General features: G+C 48.7%; 1 pseudogene across 1 annotated transcript; it reads right to left on the bottom strand.

The window, feature by feature from the left end:
* Positions 1 to 12,405: 12,405 nt before the first annotated feature.
* Positions 12,406 to 16,563, bottom strand: LOC308637514 (ubiquitin-conjugating enzyme E2 variant 1-like; annotated as a pseudogene). The gene has a single exon. The product of its transcript is annotated as a ubiquitin-conjugating enzyme E2 variant 1-like (transcript).
* Between the last annotated feature and the right edge of the window lie 136 nt (positions 16,564 to 16,699).

Below are 16,699 nucleotides of genomic sequence, written 5' to 3'. Positions count from 1 at the left end.
CGGGATCCTCTTCCTCCTTCTTCCCTCCAGGTTCTTCAATCAACCCTTCTCACTCTGCAGATCAACCCTCTATTGTCTCTTTCCTACACAAGTCTTCTATACTTATATGCATAATTTTTATTAATGCCTGCTTTCCCCAACAGACTCTGAGTTCCACATCAGCAGGGATCATTTTTCTGTCTCCTTATGGTAACTCTACCAACAGGTATAGGGCTGACTCATGGTTTCCAAAACAAAAATTATTAAATAAATGAAATAATGAGAAAGTGAAATATCACATTTTCCCTTTATGCCCTTCACATGCACCTCTGTTTTCCCTCTTCCCCCGGCACGCTCTCCTTCCCCTCGTTTTCTCCAGTCCCTGCTCTCAACCGTCTCCTCACCCACACAGCATCCACTCACTCCAGCATGTCCCAAACTCTGTGTGGCTCCGAGGACAAAGACAACGTGTCTTCCGTCCCTTCTCCTGGGACCCCACGTTTAGTGGAGGTAGATAGATATCAGCATCCTCTTAGCCATGACTGCCAGCTAAGCAGCCCCTCCGAATGTGGGCAGCCAAACCCCCAAAGAAATTCATCTGCCTCCCAGAGCACCTTGGCCCCAATCCTCTGGATATGCCCATTGGCCTCACAGAATATTCCAGATGAGTGCTTCTTCCTCTTAACAAGATGCATCTGCAAGTCCCATTATAGCAATAAAAGGATTCTCAGAAGAGTTACTTTCTCTTAACATTTTACTATGCTTCACACGTCCTTCCAAATCCTTTGAGACACCAAGCTCTTGAGCCGGAAGGAGGACCATGGCCCTAATCCTCCACGTCTGGAATGTAGAGGGAGAGCGACCTCGGAGTGATGAGCAGCGTCTTCCTCCAGGGCGTGTCCGTCAGGTCTGGGATTTTACAGTACTGTATGTACTAGGAAGCCTCCTGTTCGTGTTGCCTGGATCCTGGCAGACCACACAGGGACGTCGTAGCTCACAGCCGAGTGGGCAGCATGGGTATTGTGTTTGGGTCTGTTTCCGTGTCCCCAAGTCTCACTTGTCCAACACAGAGGGGCCCAGCCAGCCAGCAGGGTTTGCATCACAGCAGAACAGTCTGGAGAACCCACCCACTCTGTCCCAGGGGGAGACTTCCTTGTCCATCTGGCTTGCTGATGGCAGACTCCACCCTGAGAATCAGCCAGGTGTGGAGAGGCGGAACCTGTGTTCCTGGCCTGTCCAGTGGCAGTGCATAGGGCTGCCTCTCCCAGCCGTGTGTTGGAGCTCATGGGCCCTTCACATGACCTCGACCCAGAGACCCTGGATGGACGTATGTGGCACTGCGACTTACTCACCACCCCCCACCAAGGGCCCTACTTCTTAACACTATCACATTGCAGATTAGGGTCCGGCATATGAATTTTATGGTGATATCAGATAATACTAATCCCCATAGCACTGCCAATACTAATACTAATCTCCTTTAATCTCCTTTAATCAGACAGAGAGAGAGAGAGAGAGAGAGAGAGAGAGAGAATACTTGTGTATACTTGTATTTCTTAAAAAAAATGAGAGAGAGAGAAAAAAAGAACAATGAAACCCCACATTAGGAAGGCCATGAGTGAGGGGACCTTGCTATTGGTAACCTCAGTAACCTGCAGCAGGCCACACAATTGCCCATGGACAGTCCTGCCAGGATCCGTGATCCCACCCTTTGGGATCTGTTCTCCAAGTGTATCTTCCCTACTCCCCAAACCCTACTGGCTCTCAGGTCTCACCCCTTCCTCCTCTTCCCTGTTCACGCTCCTCTGGTCGCCGTGTCCACTGTTCTGCTTCTAGAATGAGCTGCACACACTTCACCTGCAGGCATCGGAATTCGCCCTTCCCTCTGCCAGGACGGCTGGCCTTGGAGGCACTGAGGCCCCAGGTCAAGCCTCGTCCTCAGAGGGGCCTTTCCCACCCACCTTACCTGGAAGTGCATCAGACGCTCTGGTTCTCCTGCCCGACCTCCTTCCTCATTGCTCACACCACGTCTGACATTATGCCACACAGCACGGGCATCATCAGTCTTTCCTCACAGCCTAGGGGGCCCCTCTCTGCAGCACCTGCAAAAGGACACAAAGTGCCTGCAGATTATTTTTATTAGAAGTAGTGTACCGGGGATGGAACCCAGGGTGCTTAACCACTGAGCCACATCCCCAGCCCTTTTTATTTTATATTTTTGTGTTGCTGGGGATTGAACCCAGGGCCTTGTGCATGCTAGGCAAGCACTCTACCAACTGAGCTATATCCCAGACCCCTTTTTATTTTTATTTTGAGACGAGTTCTCTCAAAGTTGCTGAGGGCCTTGCTAAGTTGCTGAGGCTGGTCTAGAATTTGTGATCCTCCTTCCTCAGCGTCCTGAGCTGCTGGGCATACAGATGTGCACTACCACGCCTGGTTTATTTTTTATTCTTTACAGGGTCTCAGGCTGGACTTGAATTTGGCATCCTCCTTCCTGAGCCTCCCAAGTAGCTGGGATTACAGGTGTGCAGCACTGAGCGGGACTCACGCTTCCTGTCTTTATCTTACTTCTTTGCTCTTTCCTCTATCCATCCAGCAAGATCCTTTCAAAAGCAGAAATCAGATTATGTCATTTCCAGCTTAAAGGCCTCTAATTGCTTTCCTTTCCACTTAGAACAAAAGCCAGATCCTCTACCATGTCCTAAAATGCCTTCATGATCCAGCTCCGCTGCTGCGTTTCTTACCTCCCATTACATCATCCGTCATTTCCCTCCCTCTCTCTCCCCAACTACATTAGCAGTTGGGCCTTGTCATGCACTAAATAGATTCCCTTCTGTAGGCCCTTATGCTAGCTCTGCCCGTGCTTGAGACGTCCAGCCTTTGTTGGGATCTTTGGGTGACGGCTCTTCCTCATCCTTCAGCTCTCAGCTTCAATGTTGCCATCTCAGGATCCTTGAAAAATTAAAAATAGAATGACCAGATGACCAATGGTCGTTCTCTTGGATATGGATCCCAAGGAAAGGAAGTCAGGATGTTGAAGAGACGTCTGCACCTTGTTTGTGGCAGAATTCTCAATCACCAAGGTAGGGAAGCAACCTAAGCATACATCAGGAAAATATGGCATACATTCACAGTGAAATGTCATTCAGCCTTAAAAAAAAAAAAAAAACGGGCAGAGGGTGTAGCTCAGTGGCAGAGTGCTTGCCTAGCCTGTGCAAAGCCCTGGGTTCATTCCTCAGCACCATAAAAAAGAAAGAAAGAGTTGGGTGCAGAGGTACATGCCTGTAATCCCAGCTATTCAGAAGCCTGGGGCAGAAGGATCACAAGTTCAAGGCCAGCCCCAGCCACTTAGCTAGATCCTGTCTCAAAATAACACAGGGGTAGAGCACCTGCCTATCATGTGCCCTGAGTTCCACCCCCAGTATTACAAAATAAAGAAAAAGGAATAAGGAATGAGCCCTGTCATTTGCTACAACGTGGACAAACCTGAAGACTTACACCAAATGAAAGAGACCGGGCAACAGAGAAAAAGGCGCATCATCTCACCCACATGGACTAGAAAACTGTGGACCCTGTGGAAGCAGAGAGGATGGTCACCACCTGCTGAGTCCAGGAGAACCCAGGATTCTAGTATCCTGCCCAGAGGACCAGGAGTTTCTGTTAGAAGGAGGAAGAAGTTCAGGGAGCTGATTGTACAACATGGTAGCTACAATTGATAACAGTGTATCACAGTATTAAAAACCTCCCAGGAGATTCTAAGCATACAGATCACCAAAAATGATAAGTATGTGGGCAGTGTGCATGTTAAGAAGCTCGATTTAGCCACTCCACAGTGTATGTATGTATCCACCATGTGTCACACCATAAATATACACAGTTTTGATTTGTCGAAAAACAAAATCACTGCTTGTCAGCCACAGTGGCCCATGCCTATCATCCCAGCCATTAGGAGGCTGAGGCAGGAGGATGGAAAGTTCGAGGCGAGCCTCAGCAATTTAGCAAGATCTTGTCTCAAAATAAAAAATGAAAAGGGCTGAGGATGTCGCTCAGAGGTACAAAACCCCTGGGTTCAATCCCCTAGTACCAAAAAAATAAATAAAATAATATAGAATAAATCACTGCTGATTTGGTAGGCAAGACTTACTATCTCAAACAAATAAACAAAGTCACCACCTCAACCCACTCTCCCCTGTATGGCTCACAGCAGGTGCCTGAGTCTTTCACTTCTTGAACTTTCCATACTGGAAAGCCTCTTATTCATGGCTCTTCTTATTTGTTGTCTGCCTCTCTCCCTAAAACAGGGCATAGTCATAAACAGAAAGATTGGAAGTATCTAATCGTCTTCATCATCACACAGGATGAATGTGGTTTCCCCACCACAGCCCCTTAGAGGGAGACCTCAGCCCATAAGCCTTCAACAGTCCAGAAGGCCCAGGGGCCAGGCAGAAGGTGGCCCAGCGGCGGAACACCTGCCTAACATGCCCGAGGCCCTGGGTCTTCCCATCCCCAGCACCACAGAAAGACAACCACAAAAGAGAAACCCCCACACCAACAGGGTCAAAGGTGGAGTCCCAGCTACTTGGAAGCCAGGTGTGGTAGTAGCACATACCTGTAATCCAGCTACCTGGGAACCTGAGGCAGGACAACAAATTCAAGGCCAGCCTGCACAACCTAGCAAAACCCTGTCTCAAAATAAAAAATAAAAAGGACTGGGGTATCGTTCAGTGGAATAGCATCCTGGGTTCAATCCCTAGCACTAAAATACATACATACATACATACATAAAATACAGTACAATAAGAACAAATTCCAGAGCTGGGTTGTGGCTCAGTGGTAGAGCGCTCGCCTAGCACCTGTGAGGCACTGGGTTCCATCCTCAGCACCACATAAAAATAAAACAAAGATATTGTATCCACCTAAAAAATAATTTTTTAAAAAAGAACAAATTCCAAATGTCTCACCACCACAAATGATAAGTGAGGGGCTGGAGAGATATGCTCTTTAGTTTAATTTAATCATTCTACACTGTATACGCATATTGAAATACCACATTGTTCTCTGTAATGGTAAAGAATCATGATTTGTCAGTTTAAAATAATATTGACTTGAAGCCAGGTGTGGTGGCTGGCATGCCCCTCTAGTCCCAGCTGGAGTCCGGAGTTTGGGGCCGGTGTGGGCTATATGCAAGACCTTCATCTCAAAGTGATGGTGGTGATGGTGATGGTGATAAGGGAAGTGACCACTGTAGAAGCAGAATGGAACTCTTTTTTGGAGTGCGTCAGTCTGTATCAGTGCTCAGATTCTAGCAGTGTTTTAACAAACAGTGCACGGTAGTCGAGTGAGGATTCTCTTAGGAATGCAAGGGTGGCTGATATCAGGAAACCATTGTGAGATCTGTCATAACAGAGCTAGGTGGGACAGTCCCTGTGATCCTCCCATACTTCCTAAAAGGGGGCTTGACCAAATTTGGTGTCTAAAGATATTTTTTTAAACACTGAATAAATAGGAGTTTGTAGTTCCACAGTCATTAGGTACCTATGGCCCTCCTGGGCTCCTGGGCTCCTGAGCTGTGAATGGGTTCTCTGGTCTCTACTGTCAGGTTGTCTAAAGTCCCTGCTTCTCAGAACACCCTTGTGGGACTTCAGCGTATGTGAAATCTATGCACCTTGTTTGATATCTGGGGGACTTCCCAGCATGTCAATCCTGACTTATTTGAAAGGGTAGGTGATTCCTCACTGTAGACATACTCATGGGAGTTGGTGTCTGGCTTATTAAAATGCTGAAACCTTCTCCCCAGCTCCCTAGTCTAGACAATTGGCTGCTTTTTCTTGGGAAGATTTGGACTAGTGTCAGCCCGCTTTCTGTTGCTATAACAAAATCCCTGAGGCTGAGTACTTTATAAAGAAATTTATGTAGTTCACAGTTCTGGAGATGCATGGAAATAGCTCAACTCAGGTCTGACAAGAGCCTTCAAACTACATCACAATATGACAACCTGGTGGGAATCCACAAGAAAGGAAGAGTTTATGCCGCCAGAGAGATTTAGAGTTTGGGCTTTCATTTTTGATAATTAACTAGTGTTCTACAAGACTGCATTCATTCCTTCTGAGGGCAGTGCTCCTTATCATGGCCCACTGGGCCCCACTTCTTCTGTTTTGGGGGAGATGGTATCTGGGATTGAACTCAGGGGCACTTGAACACTGAGCCATATCCAAGCCCCATTTTGGGGGCTGGCCTCCAACTTGTGATCCTCCTGCCTCAGCCTCTCGAGTCTCTGGGATTACAGGTGTGAGCTGCTGCCCCAGCCCTAGGCCCCACTTCTTAAATGTGGCACCACCTCCCAACACTGCTACACTGGAGACCAAGAGCCCTGCACGGCACCCTGTGATGTGAGTGTGGGTGACGCACTCAGACCATATCAGACCATAGCAAATAGACAGGAAAGAGGCGACCATGTCAGGAAGTGTGATGGTGTTGCAGGTCTGGAGAGGCATGGTGTGTACAGAGCTGCAGGCGGCAGGGCAGCTCCCAGTGACTTTAGGAACATTCCCTCTGTTATCTAGCCTTAGCTTTTTGCCAAATTCCTGAGCCTGATTCTGTAAGCGTCCCAAGTCTCCTGGGACCTCAATGTCCTTCCACATGCTTCTCCTCTGCTTCACAGGACCAGAGGCAACATCTGTGGCCTGCAGAAAAGAACCTTGGTAGGCAAAAGCTTTTATGGCAGCCCTGCAGGGGGCCCTCAGGAATCCCCCTTTCTGCAGCGCGGAGGGGCTTTTGCATCTATGAAATGAAGTTCCTTGGCCTCAGCTGCAGATTGGATTCACAGATGGTGTCTCTGCTGTTCTTAAGCAGAATAGGCTTCTGAAGGCTTCTGTTTTGAAGACGTAGGCTGCACTTCGGGGGATGAGGAAGGAAATCTATTTGATTTCTAAAACTCCTGTTGAATGTACTTATCAGATTGGAAATAAACCAAAAGCCTCCATCTAGAGCAAACGGGATGAACGACAGTATGTTTAGCTAGTGCAGCCATGTTAAGAGAGGATTAAGGGACAGCGTCCATGCAACCTAGAGACCTTCAGGATACAGTCCTAGAACAGGGCAGGATGCAGGACAGGGAGTCAGGATGTTGTTTGTGTGTGTGTGTGTGTATATAAAAATAAGTCTATATTTCTATTTCATTATGTTCATATAAACACTGGAAGAACATAGGAGAAGCTAATGGGAGGGGTTAGGTCTGACAGCAAGATTGAGATCATTGTTTAGTGGGGGATAGGACTTCCTTGTGCGTATGCATGCATTTTTGTATCTTAAACTTATTGCTGTATTATTTGTTTAAAATAATATCTGTGTGTTTGTTACATGGCCCAATAAGCACTGCCTTATATCTTATGAGTATTAGCTGACATGAGTGTACACATTGTATAGGTATGTATAGATGTGCATGGATATTTCTGGAGAGATACAAAAGCATGATATTATGCAATGGATATTTCTGGATAGATGCAAAATAAATCAGTCAAAGCAGAAGGGGAGAGGAACTGGGCAACTTGAGAATAGGGATAGATGAGGGACTTTATTTTCACCCGTAAACACATACCACCTCAAAACATGCAGCCAGAGAAGGGGCCTTGCCAAGACAAATGAACACAGTGGTCCCTGATCCTGAGGTTTCTGAGGTTTCAGTTTCCTGAAACAAATAAACTATAAATATCTATATATCTACACGCAGCCTGAGGCAATGAGAGTTGAAGCAAGGGGCATCCACCACTCAGTTACCTCCCCAGCCTTTTTATTTTTTATTTCGAGACGGGGTCTTACTAAGTTACTGAGGCTGGTCCCAAACATGTGATCCTCCTGCCTTAGCCTCCCAAGTCATTGGGTTTACAGGGTGCACCATGGTCCCCAGCTGCAGTCTGAAAATATTAAATGGAAAATTCTAGAAATAAACGATTGATAGGTTTAATTCTGGGAAGCATGGTGAAATCCCACTGTTTCAGTCTTCCCAGCCTGAGAAGTGAACCATCCCTTTGTCCAGGTTGTACGTGCTGTCTGCACTACCCTCGACTTAGTCGCAATCTTCGTTATCAGATTGACTGTCAAGGTATCAGAGGGATTGTGTTCAAGTATTTTGAACACAATTATTTTGCTTAAAGTCCCAGAGTCATCTTGCTGGCAGTCCGGATATGCCACAGCGAAGCCTCAGAGTGCTTCCTTCATCACTTCACATCATTACGACAAAGGCCAGGATGTACAATAAAACATGCTGAGAGGGGGAGACAGGTGTGGGGGCACGCGTCTGTCACCCCAGCTACCTAAGAGACTGAGGCAGGAGGATTACAAGTCACAGGCCAGCCTCAGCAACTTGGCCAGACCTGTTTCAAAATAAAAAAATAGAAAGTTCTGGGGGATGTAGCTCAGTGGCAGAGCCCCCTGGGTTCAATCCTCAGCACTGCACCTATACACAGACGACGCACCAAGAGACCACAGTCACATGCCTTTTGCCTCAGTACCTTGTTAGGGTTGTTTTATTGTATTATTACTTATTACTGTTAATCTCTTACAAGGCCTGATCTATACATAAACTTTACCATAGGTGTGTATATATAGGGAAAACACAGACCACACAGAGTTTGATTGTCTGTAGCTTCAGCCTCCCCCAGAAAGGGGGGAGCACTACCTGGGATTCCTCACTAGCCCCTCGCCTAGCCTCTCATTGCTGGCTGAAGGAGAAAGTCTCCTGTCAGATCAGGGGAGGCGGGCAGCCACCAAAGGAGGCAGATTTAAAAAGGCTGCCACACGAGGCTTTATTGAGATATCACTCCTGGGCGGAACTCGATCAGACCCACAGAGTGGACAGGGGAAGGGTCTGAGGAGAAACCGTGTGGCAGCTCGACTGGACTGACTTTTATGGGGCTTACAGCAGGAAGAGAAGGGCTTGGGGACAGGAAAAGAGTTTTTAGGGTCCCTTGTCCCATTGGAGTTGGTCAGGGGAGTTGGCTGAACTCCAGGATTGGCCAGGGGGTCCTGCTGATTGACAGGCATGAGTCAGGAGATCTTGCTGATTGACAGGCGTTTCCACCAGCACCTGGGCACCTGACAGATGTTCCTTTCCCCGGCTCAGGCTCATCTCCTGAGCTCGAAAGCCACAGGGAAGTAAATCCTACCAGCACATGAGCAAGTGTGGAAGCAGATCCTGCCCCAGTTCAGCCTCCGGATGAAAACCCACTCCCAGACCAAGCCCTGATTCCTGTCTTGCAGAGAGCCCAGCTCCAAAACGGTGAAATGCAGAAATGGTGAGGCAAGAAAACGGTGAGGCAAGACATTCTGTGTGGTTTTAAGCCACTGAGTGTGGCTTATGTTGTTTACCTAGCAATAGATCATTGATGCTCTCTGCTAGGCAGGGAGTGTGTTAAGAGGGACCAGGATGTGGCCATAAAAAGAATGAGGTAGGGCCTGCTGGGGGGGTGCTGCCCAGGCCTGTGACTCCAAGTGACTGAGGGGTGAGGCAGGAGGATCGACAGTTGGATGCCAGCCTGGGCAGCTCCGGGAGACCCAGGCTCAAAATAAAAATATGGAGCTGGGGATGTGGCTCAATGGTAGAGCACCCCTACACACACCCACACCCCCCCACACACACACACAATGGGGTGGGGCTGGGGTGCAGCCCTGAGTTTTTTTTTTTTTTTTAAGAGAGAGTGAGAGAGGAGAGAGAGAGAGAGAGAGAGAATTTTTTTAATATTTATTTTTTAGTTCTCGGCGGACACAACATCTTTGTTGGTATGTGGTGCTGAGGATCGAACCCGGGCCGCACGCATGCCAGGCGAGTGCGCTACCTACCGCTTGAGCCACATCCCCAGCCCGCAGCCCTGAGTTTGAAACTAAGCATCCTCAACAGGAGGAGTCAAAAGTTGAAAAGAAGGTTGGCATGAGATGCAAAGAGTTTCTTTATTATTAGAGGAGAATAGCCCTGGCTGGGCACGGAGGTCTGTGGTCTCAGAATGGGGAAGTGAAGAGCTTCCCCGAAAGAGCTTCTATTTTCTATTTAAAGACCTAGAGGGAGCTGAGGAGGAAGAGAGAGTGCCAAAGGTTGAGGAGAAAGAAAATAGGGTGCAAACTGAGTGTCCCTTGTCCAGAATGCTTGGGACCAGATGTGTTTGGAGAATCAGATTTTTTTCAGATTTTGGAATAGTCACGTACACCAGACTATCTTGACGACATGACCCAAGGCTAAACATGAAATTTTTGTACACAGAGCCTGAAGGTAATTTTACATAATACTGTTTAAAAATATATTTTTAGTTGTACATGGACACGATGCCTTTATTTATTTATTTATTTATTTTTATGTGGTTATGGGGCTCGAACCCAGTGCCTCACACGTGCTAGGTAAGCCCCCCACCACTGAGCCCCAGCCCCAGCCCTTCTACAACACTTTCAATAACTTTGTGCATGAAACAAAATTTCATGGTATGAAATTTTCTACCTGTGGTGTCATTTCAGTACTCGAAAAGTTTTTGTATTTGGAGGGGATTTTTGATTTGGGCCAAGGATGCTCCAGCTGGCCTGCGGCGTGGCTCACTGGTGAGGCATTTGCTTGGAGTGAGCAAGACCCTGGGTTCCATCCCCAGCACGAAGCAAACAAACAAATAACTGCAGCCTCCACCTGTTCTTGCCATACAGGAAGCAGAGGAGTAGATAGATCTTCAAGAGGACGCGATGCGGCTGTGGGTGGTGATGAGGGCCTATTTGAACTTGGTAATCAAAGGCAGTCTTGATGTCCCAAGCCTATAGACCCAGCACATAGGGGGAGGAGGTGGGGAATCACTGGAGCCCAGGAGTTGGAGAACAGCGTTTGGTGATGTGTGGCGGAACGACTTGGCTCCGCCTTGGGCCTTTCTGCAGCCGCGCTGAACAGCTGAGGTCAGCACCGCACGGCCTTTTCTTCTCCAGGACTGGGGCAGTACCAACACAGGGGGCACAGGAGTGTTGGGTACCTGCGGTGGCCACAGTGCTACTGAAATTGGATGTGCAGTCACATCCAAACAAGGACGAAAGGAGAAAGGCTGGAGAACTGGGTTTCTCCTGGGGAAGGAAAGGCCTAGTGGGAGTTCCGAGATGGAGGGGAAGCCGTGGGCAGGAGAGCCGTGGATAACGGAGCCGGTGGGTGTCTGCCTCAGGGAGGGTATCGGTGCTGCAGGTCTTCAAGTCAGTGGCTCCCAAATATTTTCACATCGTGGGGCAAAAAGAAACAGGAAGCTCTTCCTACAGCACGCGGCTTGACAGACGAGGCTGCCATGGCCAAGGCCAACAGTCCACTCCCAAGACAGAGGGATTCCAAACCTCATGGCCACCTGTAGGACGGATCCAGGGCACAGCAAGTGGGAAGCCCGTGACGCCAAGTGGCCAGGAGGCCCACAGACGGCAGAAAGGCATTATTGCCAGAAAACAGCTTCGGGGCTACCTCTCCATAAAGGCAAGGGGAGGAGGGAGCCAACGCCCAAGTGTGGGGGAGGAGTGGGGCTCATGGTACGTGCCCGTCTAGCACGTGCAAGGCTGGGTTCCATCCATGGCACCGGGTGGGGTGGGGGGCGCTCTCATAGGGGAGTTTGCCTGGAGAAAGTCCAGAGGACAGAGAGCAAGAGGAATTGGAGCCGGTGGTGATGGAGACTGATGGTCAGCTCTAGCAGGAGTCTTCCTCCTTCTGCCTGGCTCTGGGTGCAGAGGCTCCACCACCCCGAGAAACCCCACCTCCCTGGGAAAAGCTGAAATGTGGACAGAGAGGGTCCCCTTCACAGGGCTCAGGACACCATGAGGGCAGCTCCAAATGCAGCTGCTCTTCCAGATGTGATCACCTTATGGGATGGAGGCCACTCAGCCCTTGGCATCTAACAGGGCCGCTTTACCACAGCACTCGGGAAACTGAGAAGCAGTTTGCCTGCCCGCAGGATGGTGGGTGAAAGAGCTGAATGGCGGCCCCAAAGGTATTTCCACATCCTGGGCCCTGGGAGCTTCCTTTCCAGTACTTTGAGGTCTACAAGACGTATCTAGAAAATTTACTGCGGTGGAAATGAAGACTGCTTAAGTCAAATGGGGGGAGAGCTTGTTTATTTATTTATTTATTTTTGTTTTTTATTCTTTTTAAAAGAGAGAGAGAGAGAGAGAGAGAATTTTTTAATCTTTTTTTTAGAGAGAGTGAGAGAGGAGAGAGAGAGAGAGAGAGAGAGAGAGAGAGAGAGAGAGAGAGAGAGAGAATTTTTAATATTTATTTTTTAGTTCTCGGCGGACACAACATCTTTGTTGGTATGTGGTGCTGAGGATCGAACCCGGGCCGCACGCATGCCAGGCGAGCGCGCTACCGCTGGAGCCACATCCCCAGCCCCGAGAGAGAATTTTTTTTTAATATTTATTTTTTTAGTTTTCGGTGGACACAACATCTTTATTTGTATGTGGTGCTGGGGATCAAACCCAGTGCCCCACGCATGCTAGGCGAGCGCACTACCGCTTGAGCCACATTCCCCAGCCCAAATATTTAGTTTTTAGTTTTAAGTGGACACAATATCTTTTATTTTATTTTTTATGTGGTGCTGAGAATCGAACCCAGTGCCTCATGCATGCTAGGCGAGCATGCTACCACTTGAGCCACATCCCCAGCCCCCATTTATTTATTTATTTAAATTAATTGAAGTAACACTGTCCTTCCAGTGGCTGAGGGAGTTCCATATTTTCTTTTTATGACATCATTAAGTGCCACAGCTCTTACAGAACAACTTTGATGCTATGTGAATGCTGCCATTTTGCTAGCACTGATATGGCTCTTGGGTCCTCCAATCCATTAGAACTATTTACTCCATTCATATTAATTTTCATTACAACTCTTACAAAGGGGGTGCTTCTAGGTATTTAGGTCCATGTTCTATTTTAAGGCTATATATTTGGTTTTCATAAGTTGTCCAAGCCTGTGCTGGCTGCCATCTTGCCAAGGCAATCAGTTTTACAAGGAGGAAACATTTATTTTGGCTCATTGACTCCATGGCTTTTGGGCCCACGGTGAGGCAGAACATCACGGCAGGGAGCCCGCAATAGAGTACAGGTGCTCACTGGTGGAGGCCAGGGAGCAAAATAAGAGAGGCAGGCCCAGGGTCCTACAAGTTCCACCACCCAACAGCACCGTCAGCTGAGGACCAAGCCTTCAACAACAGGGTCTTTAGGGGACACTGAAGAGCTAAGCCATAACACAGTGATAGCTATCATGATGAGAGAGAGGGAGATTTGACCAGACACCCAGGAGTGAGCAATGTGGAGATGGAGGCAGGGAGGCCCGCAGAAGCCAGAAGAGGGTGGAAGCCCTTGTTCAGGGGCAGAACTTGGAGAGATTAATGTTTTCTATTGTTTTAAACCACACAGATTATGATAATTTGCCAGGCACAGTAGCACACAGCTGCAATCTCAGCTACTCAGAAGGCTGAAGGAGGAGGATCTCAAGTCGGAGGTCCTCTTGGTCACCTTAGCATCACCTTGTCTCAAAGTCAAAGAAATTTGTGTGTGTGTGTGTGTGTGTGTGTATTGAACACAAGGGTGATTAACCACCGAGCCACATCCCCAGCCCTTTTTATTTTTTATTTGAGACAGAGATCACAGGCGTGTGCACCACACCCAGCCGAGATAGTAACTTGCTAATTGCTGAGGGTCTTAAATTGCTGTGGATGGCTTTGAATTTACAATCCTCCTGCTTCAGCCTCCTGTGTGGCTGGGATTATAGGTGTGTGCCACCCCTGCCTTGTTCAAAGTAAGATTTTAAAAGAGAGCTGGGACTGTAGTTCAGTGGTAGAGTGCTTGCCCAGTGTCGGGAGCTGCCACATAGGAGGAACCAAGCGTCCCTTAGCCCTGAGTGATGGGAATGTGGAGATGTGGCAAGCCAGCCCTGGGCTGTGTGTGTGTGAACTATGGGCATTAAGAACACAAAGTGGACTGAATCTGTCTGTTTGGATGGGCCTCGCTCTACCATGATCCCCACATAGCTCCTGAGATGGGTGTGGCCTCCCTAGATGCAGACATCAGGAAGCTAGACTCAACTCCCTGAAACCTGACCCTTTGCTTCATTTGAATGGCTTCTTTCCCATAAAAGGGTTCAGCATGTGCTCCTCTCTCTCTTTCCATGGACCCCTAAGGTCAGAGGAGCCATCACAGGACCCAGAGAGAAAGGTATTTCTTTGTCTCTGAGTGATTATTTTGTGCAGCCCAGTTCACCTGGAGTGACCCTGAGTGTTTAGTCAGTATGTGTGAATTCAATCCCCAGTACCATTAAAAAAGAAGAAAAGAAGAGGAAAAGAGTGTGACCATGTGTGCCGGTGCCCTAAGAAGCTAACTGGGATGAATGGCAGTTCTAAAGGTGAAATTCTTTCTTCAAGTCACTTCCGAATGGACTCCCCGGGAGATCAGGTTTTTCAAAACCTTCTGGACAGCTTTCTGGTCAGCTGCTCTGATGATACTGTGCTGATAAGACCCCCAAACCAGGAAGGAACAGATACAGGGGAGGTGATCAGTCCCAGGAGACTGCCAGTGTGCACCTCAGGGAAGACATTGGGAACCCTAGAGCCGGAGGCCAGTAAGAACATTCTCTCCAGATAAAGACGTGATTTCATCTTGACCCCTGTGTCACTGGTGAAAAGGGAAGATGTCCTCCAGGGGAGTGGGCACTTTTTAGCCTGCTTTGTTCCAACACAGGAGATTCTCGTAAATATTCATGGGTGACTTAAAAAATGTCAAAAGGGCCCAAAGTATGGTACATCTGTATGAGACTGTGATACACAAAATATGTCCTTTAAAATATACCAGTGCCTTCCCAAATTCTATGTGCCCTTCTAGCAAATCATCAAACCCAAGAAGGAGGTCCTGGGGTTCCTGATACAGCAGTGTTCGGAGCCATGGGAGGCCCAGGCCCCATATTTGCATTTAGTGGGGGAAGCCTGGTAGGACAGAGCCATCAGCCGTAGGGCTAGACCCTAACTTCAGGCAGTGCTGGGATGGAATTACAACATGGTTACCCAGTTGGTGCTGGTGTATAAAATTTAACAGAAACTTGACTTTTGGTGTATAAAATAAAACCCACATGTTTAGTGTTAGAAGCTCTAGAAGTGAAAAATGGAGTAAAATCTGTATCCCAGGCGAACTCTCCCCCAAACAGAGAGTGACACAGGGAATGCTATTATGTCATCTGGTAGGTCAGAGGCTGCTCTGTGGCTCCCAGTCAGACTTCCACTGGCCTCCCCAGTGCTTGCTCAGTAGACTCCTGAGCCCATGGCCATGGTGGGCCACCAACCTTAGCCAGCTCCGTCACTGAGGAATGCCCACCTTGTTGGCAGCAGCCACTGCTGAGCCCCTACCAAGGCACAGACTCCTAGCAAGGTCGTCAAGGCCTGGTCAGTTGAGGATTACACTGGACCCCTTCCATCATGGATTGAGCAATGAGTTTTTCCTCCCTGGAATAAATAACTCTGGCCTTGCTATTTGCTTTCCTTGCCCTTTGCACTTCTGCCAAAAGCAGCCTTTCTGTGTGCGATGAATGGCTCTATTCACCACGATGTTAACACACACACAATATTGCTTCTGATCAGGGAACTCAATTTATGAAGAGGTCAGCGTGTGTGTGTGTGTGTGGGGGGGGGTGCTGTCCATGTACCCCATCACCCCAATGCAGCTAGCTTTGTGGAACAGAGGCACAGCCTGTGGGAGACTTGGTGGCAGTTCCAGGTTGGGGATAACCTCTTGGGGTTGGGGTGCTGTCCTACAGGATGGATAAACACTGAACCAGGGACACATATGTGATGCCAGATTACACAGACTTGGGAACCTAAGAGGACCATTTCTGAAAATCACACCCAGTGACTCACTCTTCAAATGTTTGCACCTTGGGCTGGGGGTGTAGCATGAGCCTAGACCTGCATTCCATCTCCAGCTCTAGGGGGAAACAGAAAAAGCCAAATGTTTGCGTCCTTTTCCTGCTACCCTGAACCCTGCGATGGAGGGGTTTTAGTGCCTAGAGAGGACATGCTTCCACCACAGGGCACAGCATAGTACCCCTGTAAGCAGAGGTCCTTCTGAACCTCAAGTCTGCCACAATGGGGTCAGGCAAAGGGGGTGACTAGGCAGGAGGGGGGCAGAGGTGGGGCCAAGGAGGTATGTCAACAACCTGGGGAGGTTCCAGGGAGCTTTCCACTAATAACTGACTTCTATCAATACACAGGCCCACCCTTTTTAGACAAGGCCAGATACTGGGAGCAGTAAAAACCCCTCCCGGTCACCTCACCCCCAAAGTAAAAGCCTTCCCCTGCTGGTTGCTGTAGCCCATGCCTGTAATCCCTGAGACTAGGGACCAGCCAGGGCAATTTAGCAGATGAAGAGAGGTGGGAGATATAGCTCAGAGGCAGAGCACTTAGCAAGCACGAGGGAAGCCCTGTATCAATGCCCAGTGCAGCCAAACAAACAAGCAAACCCCTCCCCGACGCAGGACACAGAATGACGAAGGGTCTGTAACCCCCTCACTCTGCGGGGGGCACAAAACCGAGTTTACAGGCTCTCCTTTCCTCCCATCTCTGCCCCCACCCCTGCAGAGCTAGCAGCCTGGTCCCCCACCAGCCCCTCTCTCCTCTGTAAGGCAGGCAGGCGGGTACACCTAGCTCCCACGCCCTTTGGACCCCTCCCTCCGCCACGGCCACGCGCG

Source organism: Spermophilus citellus (genome assembly GCF_964194105.1).
Source record: "Spermophilus citellus genome assembly, chromosome: 18".
NCBI classification, from domain to species: Eukaryota; Metazoa; Chordata; class Mammalia; order Rodentia; family Sciuridae; genus Spermophilus; species Spermophilus citellus.
Note: the sequence above shows the minus strand (reverse complement) of the source record. Positions and strands in the feature narration are given on the sequence as shown.